Source organism: Pinus tabuliformis, chromosome 9 (assembly GCF_031772625.1).
Source record: "Pinus tabuliformis cultivar Carrire ecotype Pingquan chromosome 9, CPIR1, whole genome shotgun sequence".
Classification (NCBI taxonomy): Eukaryota; Viridiplantae; Streptophyta; class Pinopsida; order Pinales; family Pinaceae; genus Pinus; species Pinus tabuliformis.
The window spans coordinates 782,760,856-782,774,751 of record NC_142307.1 but is presented as its reverse complement, the minus strand read 5'-3'; positions in this window follow the sequence as shown (position 1 = coordinate 782,774,751).

Here is a 13,896-nt window from a genome sequence, read left to right as displayed (position 1 = left end):
CGCGATACTGTGATGATGCGACGCAGAAATTGTCTATCGCAGATTTTCGCCAGCTCAACATTCAAGAAAAAGCTGTCCATAAACCAAAAATTGGATACGCGCTTTAATGAAAATTAATGAATGATACGCCAAGTGTTAATGAAAGACAGTTTTGTGTTTTTCGAAGAGTTAGTTCACGTCAGGTGGCATGTTTTTGTACATCCGTAGAACTCAGAGCTTTCTTGTCAATTTTTATTATCATTACTCTCTCCTCATGTGTGAAATGCAGGAACAAAAAACAGAAAAGACATGAAGTAATGTGTAGGAAGTGATTAAGGAAAAGGGTAAATCTCCAAAGATCGGAAACAGAGAAGAAATGCCCTCATGAACAGATACCGCATGCAACAGAGCCACAAATTCCAGAGCGCTGCTGAGCTATCCATTACAGATCTTTCAGTCAGAGCCATGGTTGAATGAGTTGTTGAACGATGCTGATATCAACAGGTGATTTAACTCTCAAGGTCAGAAGCTCATGAAAGCAGTATGTTTAGAAAATTTTGAAGCTTATACCCGGTGAAGGAAAAGGTGCTGAAGGCGAAAAACGCACCAGAAAGGCCTGGATCAAAGAATGGAGGCAGTTTCCGATGCACGATTAGCGCCTAGCGCTAATCACGCATCGTTGAGAAAATTGCTCAAAAAGCAAAGTCCCTAACTGCTCAGTCACTCGTAAGCCAAGAAAATGCAAGAAAGCAAAGGCAGAGGCAATTTGCGGGTTAACCAAGTGGAATTTGGATTATTATTGAGCATACACAGTAAAACCACATAGCCAGAGGATGATTCTCAAGTATATCTTCTATTTTGCTGAAAAGATGGTGCCAGCTCTAGCCATTTCAGTTTTCTTAGCTCAACCAAATGCAGAAGACAGTCAGCCGATTCCACCCAGGCAAATATTGAATGCTTGCAACATTAAGGAGCAAATGCAGAAATAGTTAGATATTAGATTTAGTTTTTAGAAATAGTTTTTCTTAGAAAAAGGGCGCTCATTTAAACTGTATCCTGAATCTGTGTAATTAAGTTATTTAGTTAGTAGCATTTAAACCCTTCTCATGCATTTAGAGAAGGGTCCAGAAATTTATCAAAAACTTGTCCTCAGAACATGCACTTTTGCACCCTCAGAGGAGGTTTTGGTGAATGAATGGATCAAGATTTGTTGATGTTTGCATTGGATATCTACTCCTGATGTTGCACTTCTATACTCTTAGTAGATGTTAGAGCAAGGAGAGATAAATCATTATTGCTTGAAGCTTATGAGTAGGACCAGTCATAAATGGTACTTTTATCTCTTGACCATTTCTGCGTATATGTTAAAGTGATATAAAGTTTTTAGTTGTTTATATGTTATTGCATGAATGCTTGAGTTATCATTTGGCACTTTTGTACGGTGGTAGCTATTTATTTATGTTTAATGTATGAATAGCTTATTATGCGATATGTTGTTCACAACAGTTTTGCCTAACTTTTTATGCGAAATAGTTCATCTTAATTGATTTCCTTTCTTATAATCGCTGAATGATCTTTATTGCTAGTTGTTATTTGAAATCTCTTTAGATCGCATAATAGAAGAATTACATCCTGGGTTAGCATAGATTAGATGTGCTGTTTTTATTAGATTACAATAGCATAGAATTAGATTAAAGTTTGAATTAGAATAGCTTAGATAGTTACAGTTAGATCAGTAACATCTAATTCTACACACACACACACATAGATTGGGAAACTGGTCCCATTATCCCCAGTTGGACCCGCTATACCAAACAAATAAGGAACTGCCAACCAAGGTCCGGACCGGGCGGGTATCCCCCTTGTTGTCGACCCGATTTTTGGGGCTTCAACATATTTGGCACTAGAAGGAGGGCCTGAACTATGAATGGCAAGTAAATCCAAATCTGAATACCATTCTAAGGGTAAATCACCCTCATCATCTCCCCCGACTTCCCCATTACATTTAAATCCAGAGTAAGAAGTCGCTCGAGTATCAACCGCCGCTACACACCCTGATATTTCAGACCAATCTACCATTGAACCTCCTGAAGTTGAATCCCTGATTCACAAACTTCAGCGATTTTCCATTTCTCCTCAGAGGTCTGACAAATCTCAAGGCAGTGTGACTTCGCAGTACAATCCCGCTCATCCCCTGACCAGGCTAAAGAGTGAAAAGTTTGGCGTCCAGCCAACCAAATTACCTCTTCCCACCAGGAAAAGAGCGAGGAAATCACCCCAAGAGTCTGAGAGTGAGACTCTTTCGTCTGCATCATCCATCTCAACTGCTTCACCGCGAAGTCAACCATCCACACCTCCACTCCAGATCATCATCCATCCGTCCACTGGAACTCCCACAACTCCTCTTCAATCATCTACAATCGTAGTATCCTCATCCTCCCAGCCACAGGGATCATCTTCTGCACTTTCCTCTGTTAGCAGTTCAACAATGGCCCAGTCTCCATGGAATAACCCTGGGGCAGTCTTAATGCCTACACCCTTGAGTCAAATACCGACCCATCCTAAGAAATGGCTGCCTAAATTCAATCCTGAGGCAGACATGCTAGCAGAAGAGCACATAAACAACTTCATGCTTTCCATTAATCTTAATGGAGTTACTAATGAAGATGCTATTGTTCCGCTTTTTCCCTATACACTGCAAGGGACAGCCGGATCATGGTACTTTTCATTACCCTCCGGATCCATCACAAGTTGGGACATCTTCCAGGACCAATTCCTAACCAAGTTTGGTGATGACAGATCAACAACAACGTTAATCAATGACCTATCAAATCTTAAAGCCGAAGCTAGAGAGCCTATTAAGGATTTCAATTTACAGTTCAACAAAATTTTCAACAAAATTCCTACTGCTTCCCAGCCCAGCGAAGAAGTACGATATGAATGGTATATTACCGCTCTACCATCAAACATAGCAATCTTCGTGGACAGGGAAAATAAAATAACCTTAGCTGATAACATGAAAGAGGCAATAACAGTAGAGAAATGAATAATATCCCTGGAAAAGAGATCTGTGATAGATGAACGTAAGTCCAAAAAAGTTGCCTTCAAGGAAGACTCCAGGAAGAAACAAGCAAAAGATCCTTTTGATTTGGAAGGATTGCAGAAAGTTCTAAAGACCATGTCCAATGAGATGGTCGACATAAAAAAGCAAGTAGCAGAAACTTCTTCAAAAAATCCCTACAGAGCTTTTAAAAGAGGTCCTTCAACAGATGTAAAGCCACCCAATGCCATTTCAAATGCTGAATTCGAGGAAGAGGAAGAGGAAATTGCCACTGAAGGGCAGACCGATGATAAAGAAGTTGTGGAATTACAAGGAATGTGGGTTTTCATCCTCCCACAAGAAGAAGATCAAGAAGTATTTCCAGTTAGCACACGAAGCAAAAATCAGCTTGATCCTCCCCAAACTACCCCTAAGCCGAAGAGCGCAAGCTATGCAACAAAGGATAAAGTCACAACAAAGAAAAAAACATCTAAAGCAACTCAAACTAGCTTAGTCAAATCAGATGAAACGACTCCATCGAAAACACTGATAGTGTCGAATGAAATGGAGTACAATATTAATGACATGAAGAAGACTAGGGATAATATCACCCTTTACGAACTGAGCAAGTTGAAACATCAACAGAAGATAATGATGAAAGAATTACATGCCGTGCCAGTTGCACCTTTGCCTGCCGTTGTACTTTCTCAAGCTTCCCACAAAATGGGAAGACCTCCAACTATTGTGATCAATAAGATTGATCCAAATGACATCACTTTGATTGGAGGAAGATCAAAATCTCACACTCCCCCGTTTCTCCTTACTTATGAAATCTTCAATAAAAATGTGCACAATTGTTTGGTAGATTCCGGTGCTTCATCAAATATTTTACCCAAATATATATGTGCCAAATTAAATGTTCAACCACAGAAATCTACAATGTGCATAGTTCAGATAGATCGATCTCAAGTCGAAGTGATTGGCGAACTAAATCAAGTAACCATAAGATTGTCATCCAACCCTAAGGTGTGTCAGGTTATTGACATTCTAGTTGCTGATATCCCAGAATTCTATGGCTTAATTCTTAGCAGGGATTGGTCAGAGAAACTCCATGGATACTTCGCAACCGACTGGTTGCATATGTGGCTACCCTACAACGGTAAACCGAATCAAATAAGAGTTGAACGAGAGCTACACCAGAAGTACATAGTAACGGAGTTAGAGGGAGAAAATGAACCGGTAGCTTATAACAGCAGTATCATTGGTAATTACTCAGTAGATTCTTTCCTCGAAAATTTCAATGCTCATGCGTCACCCTATTTAGGACACTCTGTTTTGTCCCAAGTCGAAAATTTTTCTCGAACTGATAGTTCGAAATGTATTAATTTTTTAGATAAACCTGTAAATAAATCTTTGTTTTGGAAATTATTTTTTGATGGCTCTAGATCTAACGAAGGAGCAGGAGCAGGATGCGTTCTGATTAGTCCAGAAGGAGAAAAAATCATGCTCACATGCAGACTCGAATTCGATTGCACAAACAATACAGCAGAATACGAGGCTTTGGTTCAAGGCCTGTACAAAGCAATCGAGTTAGATGTCAAGTATCTTCAAGTCTTTGGAGACTCTAAGATTGTGGTTAAACAGGTACGTAACACTATACATTGCTTATCAGGTCATTTAAAACACTATCAATCTTTAGTACAAGGTTTGACTGAGCATTTCATAGCGTTTAATATTTCTTCAATCCCTAGAATCCAAAACGCAAGTGCAAACCTTTTAGCTAACGTAGCTTCTAAGCTTATTCCATCAAAAGATTTTAGTCCAGATAGATTCTCAATAGAATTAATCTTTAGACCGTCCATTCCTGACAACATCACAAATTGGAGAGTATTCAATGACGAACCTGATATCATAAATTTCCTTACATGTGAAGGATCCTATTCCAATCAAATAATTGATGAAGACCAGCATGATCGACAATTGCAACAAAATAGCACTAATAATGCTATACCTAAGTCGGTGGTCAAGTTAGAAGACTTATACGATTTGAAATACTGGTTTAAGAGGTCTACCAATTCAAAAACTCTACAGTTCAACCTTGAACTACGAATTAGTAAACCTAGGGACCGATGCTAAACCACAAAAAATTAATCTAGGCCTCAGCCTAGCCCCTGAAGAGAAACTAGTGTATATTCGTCTTTTGAGACAATACAAAAATGTTTTTACCTGGAATTATGATGAACTGAAAACATACGACACTTCTATCATCAAGCGTACTATTCCCACGATCGATAACGAAAAACCTGTCCAACAAAAGCTGAGAAAGATCCACCCCAATTTAGAAAATCAGATAAAAACTAAGCTCAATAAGTTACTGAAAGCCAGGATAATCTTTCCCATCAGACATTCCAAATGGGTCTCCAATATGGTACCCGTTAGAAAGAAAAAAGGAGATATTAGGATTTGCATTTACTTTCGGAACCTTAACAAAGCCTATCAAAAAGACAATTTTCCTCTTCCACCTATGGAGCAGATACTGCAGGCAGTGGCGGGCTCAGAATTAATGTCTTTCTTGGATGGATTTTTAGGATATAATCAAGTGTTGGTACATCCTGATGATCAGTTGAAAACCACATTCAGAACTGAATGGGGCACATACGCATATCAGAAGATTCCATTTGGTTTGATTAATGTTGGTGCCACATTTCAGAGAGCCATGGACATCGCATTCAAGGGTTTAGTCAACAAATCTGTAGTAATTTATTTGGATGATATAATAGTGTACTCGAAGAAGCGAAGCGACCATCACAAAGACCTGAAACAAATCTTTCAACGATGTTTAAGGTATGAAATTTCACTTAACCCAAAGAAACCTTTTTTCGCACTAAGTGAAGGGAAACTTCTAGGATTCATAGTGTCAAAATCTGGTATTCACATTGATCTCGACAGAATCAAAGAAATTTCTGAAATATCCCTACCTCATAACAAAAAAGCCATGCAATCTTTCCTTGGTCAAATCAATTTTGTAAAGAGATTCGTTCCAGATTTTTCACGAATCGTGTCTCCTTTGCAAACCATGATTAAAAAGAATTCAAATTTTAAATGGGGTCAAGATGAACATGAAGCATTCAACCTGATCAAGCAAGCTATTATTGATGCTCCATCTTTAGCGACTCTGAATTTTTTAGAACCTTTTATTTTATACACATTTGCCTCAGATAGGTCATATGCTGTGATTCTAACTCAAGCAAATCAAGAAAAAGAGGAAGCTCCAATTGCGTTTTTTAGCTCAAATTTACAGGGTGCTGAACTCAATTATTCAGACATGGAGAAACAGGCTTATGCTGTTTTCAGAGCGATCAAATACTTCAGACCTTTCTTACTTAAAACCCATACTAAGATCATAGCACCATTCCCAGCGGTAAGGAATCTTCTAGTACAGAAGGATGTGGGTGAGAAAAGGGCCGATTGGGTTACTGCCTTACAGGAATATGACCTTGAGATCAAACCAACAAACATTATAAGAGGTCAAGGCTTCTGCAAAATGCTGGCCAGAGCATCGCAAATTTCTGAAAGTCCATCTGAAGAGGTACAAATGTGTGAGGTAAGCCTAAATGATGCAGAATCATTATATGTTGATGTCATTTATTAGCTTAAGAATGGGTATACTCCTTCACACCTTGATCATACTAAGAAAAGAGCTCTACGATTGAAAGCTAAACAATATTAGCTCATAAATGATATTCTTTTTAGAAAAAATTATGATTCTGTTCTTCTCAGGTGTCTTGAGAAAGCTGAAGCTGAAAAACTTTTGCAGGAACTCCACGATGGGCCAGTAGGCGGACACTATGCTGGAGATGCTACTGCACATAAAATTTTACGCGCAAGATATTACTGGCCCACACTGTTCAAGGATTCACACAGTTACGTGAGAAGATGTCAGGTCTGCCAAACTACTGCTGGAAGACAGAAGAAGCCATCCCTGCCACTACAGCTGGTAAACATTGAGCAACCTTTCAGTCAGTGGGGCTTGGACATAATAGGTGAGATCATTCCTCACTCTTCTAAGCAGCATAGATACATCCTCACGGCAACAGATTATTTTACTAAATGGGTAGATGCAGTTCCGCTCAAGACAACTAATTCTGAAAATATCATTGAGTTCATAGATCAATTTATAATCACTAGGTTTGAATTGCCATCCGCTTTAATGTTTGATAATGCATCATACTTTTCTGGAAATGTAATGACTGAATTTGCACTTAAAAGAGGATTCAAACTTAAATATTCGGCCAATTACTATATGTAAGGTAATGGGTTAGCTGAGTCAACAAATAAAAACCTAATCAGGATTATTAAAAGAACAGTTGACCAGAATCAAAAGAATTGGCACAAGGCTTTGATATATGCTTTATGGGTAGATAGGATAACGCAAAAAGCTTCCATAGGCACTTCTCCCTTTAATTGAGTTTATGGGAAAGAAGTGGTTCTTCCGACTCACTTAGCCATTCCCTCTTTGTCTTTAGTACAATACATTGATGAAGTACCCACTTCCTCCTTACATCTAAGACAAATGGAAATACTTAAATTAGAAGAACAACGAGAACAAGCTAAGAAAACACATGCTCATCATCAAGCGCTAGTAAAATCCTCTTTTGATTCAAACATAATGACCATAAAAGATTTTCAAATGGGAGATTTTGTTTTAAAGTGGGATAAGGCTCATGAAGAAAAGGGCAAACATACAAAATTTCAAAGGATGTGGCTTGGTCCTTTTCAGATTGTCGAAGTCGTAGGTCCATCAACATTTGTGTTACAGGATTTCGCAGGTAAGAGGGATCCTTTGCATGTTAATGGACAAATTCTCAAGAAATATTTTCCATAGAAGATTATTTTTCTATTTTTGTAGAATAATTTTTCTTTTCATAATAAAACCAGTTGTGAGTGGTTACATTAGGTATTTACGAAAAAGACACAAATTCTCTTTCAGATTTTGAACTTTTCACTTGTATAAATAGCAAATCTTTTGGAAAATTGATCTTTATTATTGACAGATACAGTTAAAAACTTTAGCCTAGATATGATACTAGTTTCAACTTCAAAAAATTTGATGAAAGAAAACTTTAATGAAGAAATTGTTTTATCTCAGTACAATGAAAAGTATCAATAACAAAATAAAGATTCTATGTAGAACAGTTGTTTCCAAAAAACTATATTATTGTCATCTAGAGCTATCTTAAGGAAACAATGACTTCCTCCCTGCTAAGGAAAATCACAGCTTTCAGAGGAATAATCCAAGGATACACTATGTCTTGAAGAATAAGAGGTCTCATCACAAGCCGACTTATCATAATCACAGATATTATAATTTGCTTACTTTTCCAATACTGTCCACCACAATAGGGCAATGACTCAAGATTGTTGCAATCAAAAGACAAGGGGTCTCATCATGAGCCAGCTTGTTCAGCAAAGTTATGAATCAAGTGAGTGACTGTGTCATAATTTGGCTACCAAACCAAGACATTGTTCTTTAAGAATAAAAAAGAAAATCAAAGAAATAAGTGTGGATATGGACTTTTCTTTGAAAGTTGTAGGTCACATTAAGTAGGATATAGGATCATTGCTGGGTAACAGGTAACCCTGTCGAGGCTATAAATGCCTTCTGGCAGCAGAGGCTATACCTACGACAAATGAGCATATTTAAAACTCGTATACAGAGGAGACTTTATTTTATCTTTACAAGACCAAGTAATGGCTGATATAAATACAAGGACTAGCCTAAGGAAGCAAATAATTAGAATAGAAAGAGGTTGAAACAAAATATCATTGACAGTTTAAAGCATAATGTACTCTATCTTTCCATAACAGAGTTTAGTTTTCTGAAAAAAATTTGGTTTTAGAAGTTTGAAAAATTCAGTAGAAAAACAGAGATAACTAGTTCTTCCAAGTGAATCACCAATTGTTGTGGCAACCAACAACCCCCCTCCTTATTTAGTATTAGCAATAACACTAGGTAAGTTGGGACCCTTAGTAAAAAATTCAAAAAAATTCAATTAAGGCTTATGTATTCTACTCCTTTAGAAAACATCGCATCGCGCGAAGAAAATAGGACATTTCCTTATGGGTAAAATGATAAACTGCGAGAGTGCGATGTGAATTCCATCGCATCGCATGCATTAAGAAATGCTCATATTCGAAAACCTTAAAAAATCGTCGATGGCCGATATGCGGTATCGCATAAAAGAACGCATAACCATTTAACGATTATAACAATCTGCGATAATACGATAACGCGACAGTGCAATTTGCGATCTTGCGATCGCGCAATACAACAATCTGTGATTCTGCGATAAGTGCAATTGGGCAAGCCTGCGATAACACATCTTGATAAAAATGTGATAATGCGATACTGCGATCATGCGATGCTGCGATGCGAATAACAGAAATTGTCTATCACAGATTTTCCCCGGCTCAACATTCCAGAAAAAGATGTCCATAAACCAAAAATTGGATACGCGCTTTAATGAAAATTAATGAATGATACGCCAAGTGTTAATGAAAGACAGTTTTGTGTTTTTCGAAGAGTTAGTTCACGTTAGGTGGCATGTTTTTGTACGTCCGTAGAACTCAGAGCTTTCTTGTCAATTTTTATTATCATTACTCTCTCCTCATGTGTGAACTGCAGGAACAAAAAACAGAAAAGACATGAAGTAAAGTGCAGGAAGCGATTAAGGAAAAGGGTAAAGCTCCAAAAATCGGAAACAGAGAAGAAATGCCCTCATGAACAGATACCGCATTCAATAGAGCCGCAAATTCCAGAGCGTTGTTGAGCTATCCATTACAGATCTTTCAGTCAGAGCCATGGTTGAATGAGTAGTTGAACAATGCTGATATCAATAGGCGATTTAACGCTCAAGGTCAGAAGCTCACGAAAGCAGTATGTTTACAAAATTTTGAAGCTTATACCCGGTGAAGGAAAAGGCGCTAAAGGCGAAAAACGCACTAGAAAGTCCCGGATCAAAGAACGGAGGTAGTTTCCGATGCACTATTAGCGCCTAGCGCTAATAGCGCATCGCTGAGAAAATTGCTCAAAAAGCAAAGTCCCTAACTGCTTAGTCACTCGTACGCACAGAAAACACGAGAAAGCAAAGGCAGAGGCAATTTGAGGGTTAACCAAGTGGAATTTGGATTATTACTGGGCATACACTATAAATCCACATAGCTAGAGGATGATTCTCAACTATATCTTCTATTTTGCTAAAAAGATGGTGCCAGCTCTTGCCATTTCTGTTTGCTTAGCTCAACCAAAAGCCGGAAGACAGTCATCCGACTCCACCCAGGCAAATATTGAATGCTCGCAACATTAAGGAACAAATGCAGAAATAGTTAGATATTAGATTTAATTTTTAGAAATAGTTTTGCTTAGAAAAAGGGCGATCATTTAAACCGTATCCTGAATCTGTGTAATTAAGTTATTTAGTTAGTAGTATTTAAACCCTTCTCATGCATTTAGAGAAGGGTCCAGAAATTTATCAAAAACTTGTCCTCAGAACATGCACTTTTGCACCCTTAGAGGAGGTTTTGGTGAATGAATGGATCAAGATTTGTTGATGTTTGCATTTGATATTTGCTATTGATGTTGCACTTCTATACTCTTAGTAGATGTTAGAGCAAGGAGAGATAAATCATTATTGCTTGAAGCTTATGAGTAGGACCAGCCATAAATGGTACCTTTGTCTCTTGACCATTTCTGCTTATATGTTAAAGTGATATACAGTTTTTAGTTGTTTATATGTTATTGCATGAATGCTTGAGTTATCATTTGGCACTTTTGTACGGTGGTAGCTATTTATTTATGTTTAATGTATGAATAGATTATTATGCGATATGCTGTTCACCACTGTTTTGCCTAACTTTTTATGCGAAATAGTTCATCTTAATTGATTTCCTTTCTTATAATCGCTGAATGATCTTTATTACTAGTTGTTATTTGAAATCTCTTTAGATCGCATAATAGAAGAATTACATCCCGGGTTAGCATAGATTAGATGTGCTGTTTTTATTAGATTACAATAGCATAGAATTAGATTAAAGTTTGAATTAGATTAGCTTAGATAGTTACTGTTAGATCAGCAACATCCAATTCTACACACACACACCCATAGATTGGGAAACTGGTCCCATTATCCCCAGTCGGACCCACTATACGAAACAGATAAGGAGCTTCCAACCAAGGTCCGGACCGGGCGGGTGTCCCCCTTGTTGTTGACCCAATTTTTGGGGCTTCAACAAGTCCCAATGGTTCATTTATTTCATTTCAGAATATGGTATATTTTCAAGGTCCATTTTAAAAGCTCTCTGAAGTTCAAACACCGATGGATTTGGTCATAGGTGTTGGTATCTTGTTATATAAGGGGACATGTTGGTCCCATAAATCAGATATCAAGACTATATAATTTCATAAGTCTTTATAATTGAACCTCCAATGTCACTTGACCCTCGATGCTTGATGTAACTTTGGACTTCATTGACCTTAGAGCCTTTTTCATAAAACTTACGATTTATAACTCCTCTGATGATCGAATTTTTAATACCTCTGATGGCCTTCGTGAGCTTTGGCTTAAGTTTTTATTCGTTGTTGTAATACCAACATTATTGTTGTTGGTCCTCCAACTTGTCATGATTTTGTTGATGAAACCATCCATTTTCGCAAAATTCCATTCACCCATTGTCAACATTTTTAGCCATATTTCTCCACAAATTGGACCAATTTTTTGCATACATGTCTACATGGTTTATTATTATTGTTACTATTATTTTTAATGAATTAAGAAGAACTTTTCTTGGCTTTACTAATGATAGTTTGACCAGTTCATGTTTCTGTAGTTTAGTCAAGTTTCAGTAGCTATCTCCATGGTTGAGGTAGTAGCACCACTCAAGAAGGAAATCTTATTCCTGGACTTGGTTTCTAGAAGATCCAATGTGTATTTATATTAGTCAAATTCCACCCAACTCGCACATGTGGACCTCCATTAAAAGATCAAAGAAAGAACACAACAATTCTTACCACTAAACTTTAAACACATTTTTGGAGAAAATGAAAATAAATTTGGGAAAATGAAAACATGGGATTTTTTCAGCACGGGCCAAGTTAGGTTCTCGAGGAGTTTTTTTCTCAAATTCATTAACATTTGAGATATTTTCGGGGTTCTTTGGAGCCCTATTTTACATAATTCATGAGCAAATGGTTTGGTAATTTCACAGTCAATGCCTAGCCACCAAAATGATTAGAACGAGTTATTCTTTAGCAAATTCATGGAAAGAAGATATGTTTGATTAGATATGGATTGACCTTTGATCCTAAAAACCTTTAAAATATATTTTATTTTATTTTCAATCTTATTACTGAGATATCATGGCCAAAATCCATGCAATGAAATTTTGAGTTTCTTGTTTCTTCAAAACTATATAAATTGTAGTCCCTTTGCTGAGGGGAGGGAGGAGATTTCAATAATGAATATAAACTTGTATTTTTTGCTGCTATTTGAAGAAGAATAACTCTTTTTTTCTCAGTGAATGTAATCGCTGATATGGCGTAACTCTGAATGAAACTGGTGATTTAAATCAAGTGAACTGAGTTCATAGTTCCTCACACTCACTAGGAGGGCCCCCTGTGGAGTTTTGAGATTGCATAGTTGTCATTTTAGTCTCATTTTTTTTTAGTATTTCCTATGATTTAGATTTTAATCTCTTTAGATGTTTGAATTCTTCATTTTCAATATAGTTTATTTTTTTTTTGTTATAGTTTGAGTGCTCAATATAAACTCAAAAATCCAAAAACTCTTTCCTTGAAATTTCTTCCAAGAATTGCTTTCATTTTCATGTTTATCGTAGTCATCATTTTGATAATACATGCAGGCTCTTGCACTTCAAATTTTGTCAACACATCATTTTTTTTCACTACTTTGTAGAATAGTTTCCAATTCATTTCAGTTATGCATAAATATTGAAAGTTACCCAACATTTTGGCGTCATTTCTGGGGAAGTATACATAGTTGTTAGCTTTCAATTGCATATCATTCTTAGTTACATAAGATAAAATCATTTTAGTATATCTTAGAGGTAGATTCATAAAAAGAAAACTTCAATCATCCACCACCCCCACTATATGATGTGGTGCAGTAAGTTCCACACATCCACATCATGAATTCCTAGATTTGCAGGTAGAAGAAGAGGTGACAAAGGAGATAGGAGAAATGGATGTAGATGATGAAAATGAGTAAGATCCTTTTGGATTTCCCATTCAAGAAGAAGATATCAATGTTCATATGAATAACATCCCTCCATCCATACTTCCTAACTTCAAAGGTATGAGATCGAAAGACCCAAAAAATTTTGCTTTCTAATTGGAAATATTTTGTATATCTTATGGCTACTCAATATGCACTCAAAAATTGAATTTGTTTTTGGGAACATTGAAGGATAAATCTCTTATATGCTTCATGAATTTAGGAACAAATTATAAAAGGACATGGGATGATATCAAAAGAGTATTTTTGAAAAAATATAAAGGTTATTACATACACCATGACCTTCGAAATGGTCTTTAATATGAACCAAAAAAATCGTGAAATCCTAGAAGATTTAGCAGAGATTTACTTATAACATCAAAATACCTAAATTGCATAATTTAGGACCAAACACATTAAAAAATATCCTACTAAATGCTATGAGGGGTGAATGGATTGATCTTCTTAACCTGGTGGGAAAATGGGATGTCTCTTAAATGTCATTTCAAGAGATTTGTGAACTGTGCAAGAACATATCAAGAGGAAAAGCAGAGTATGGAAGATCCCCTTAGGATCCATTTATGTAAA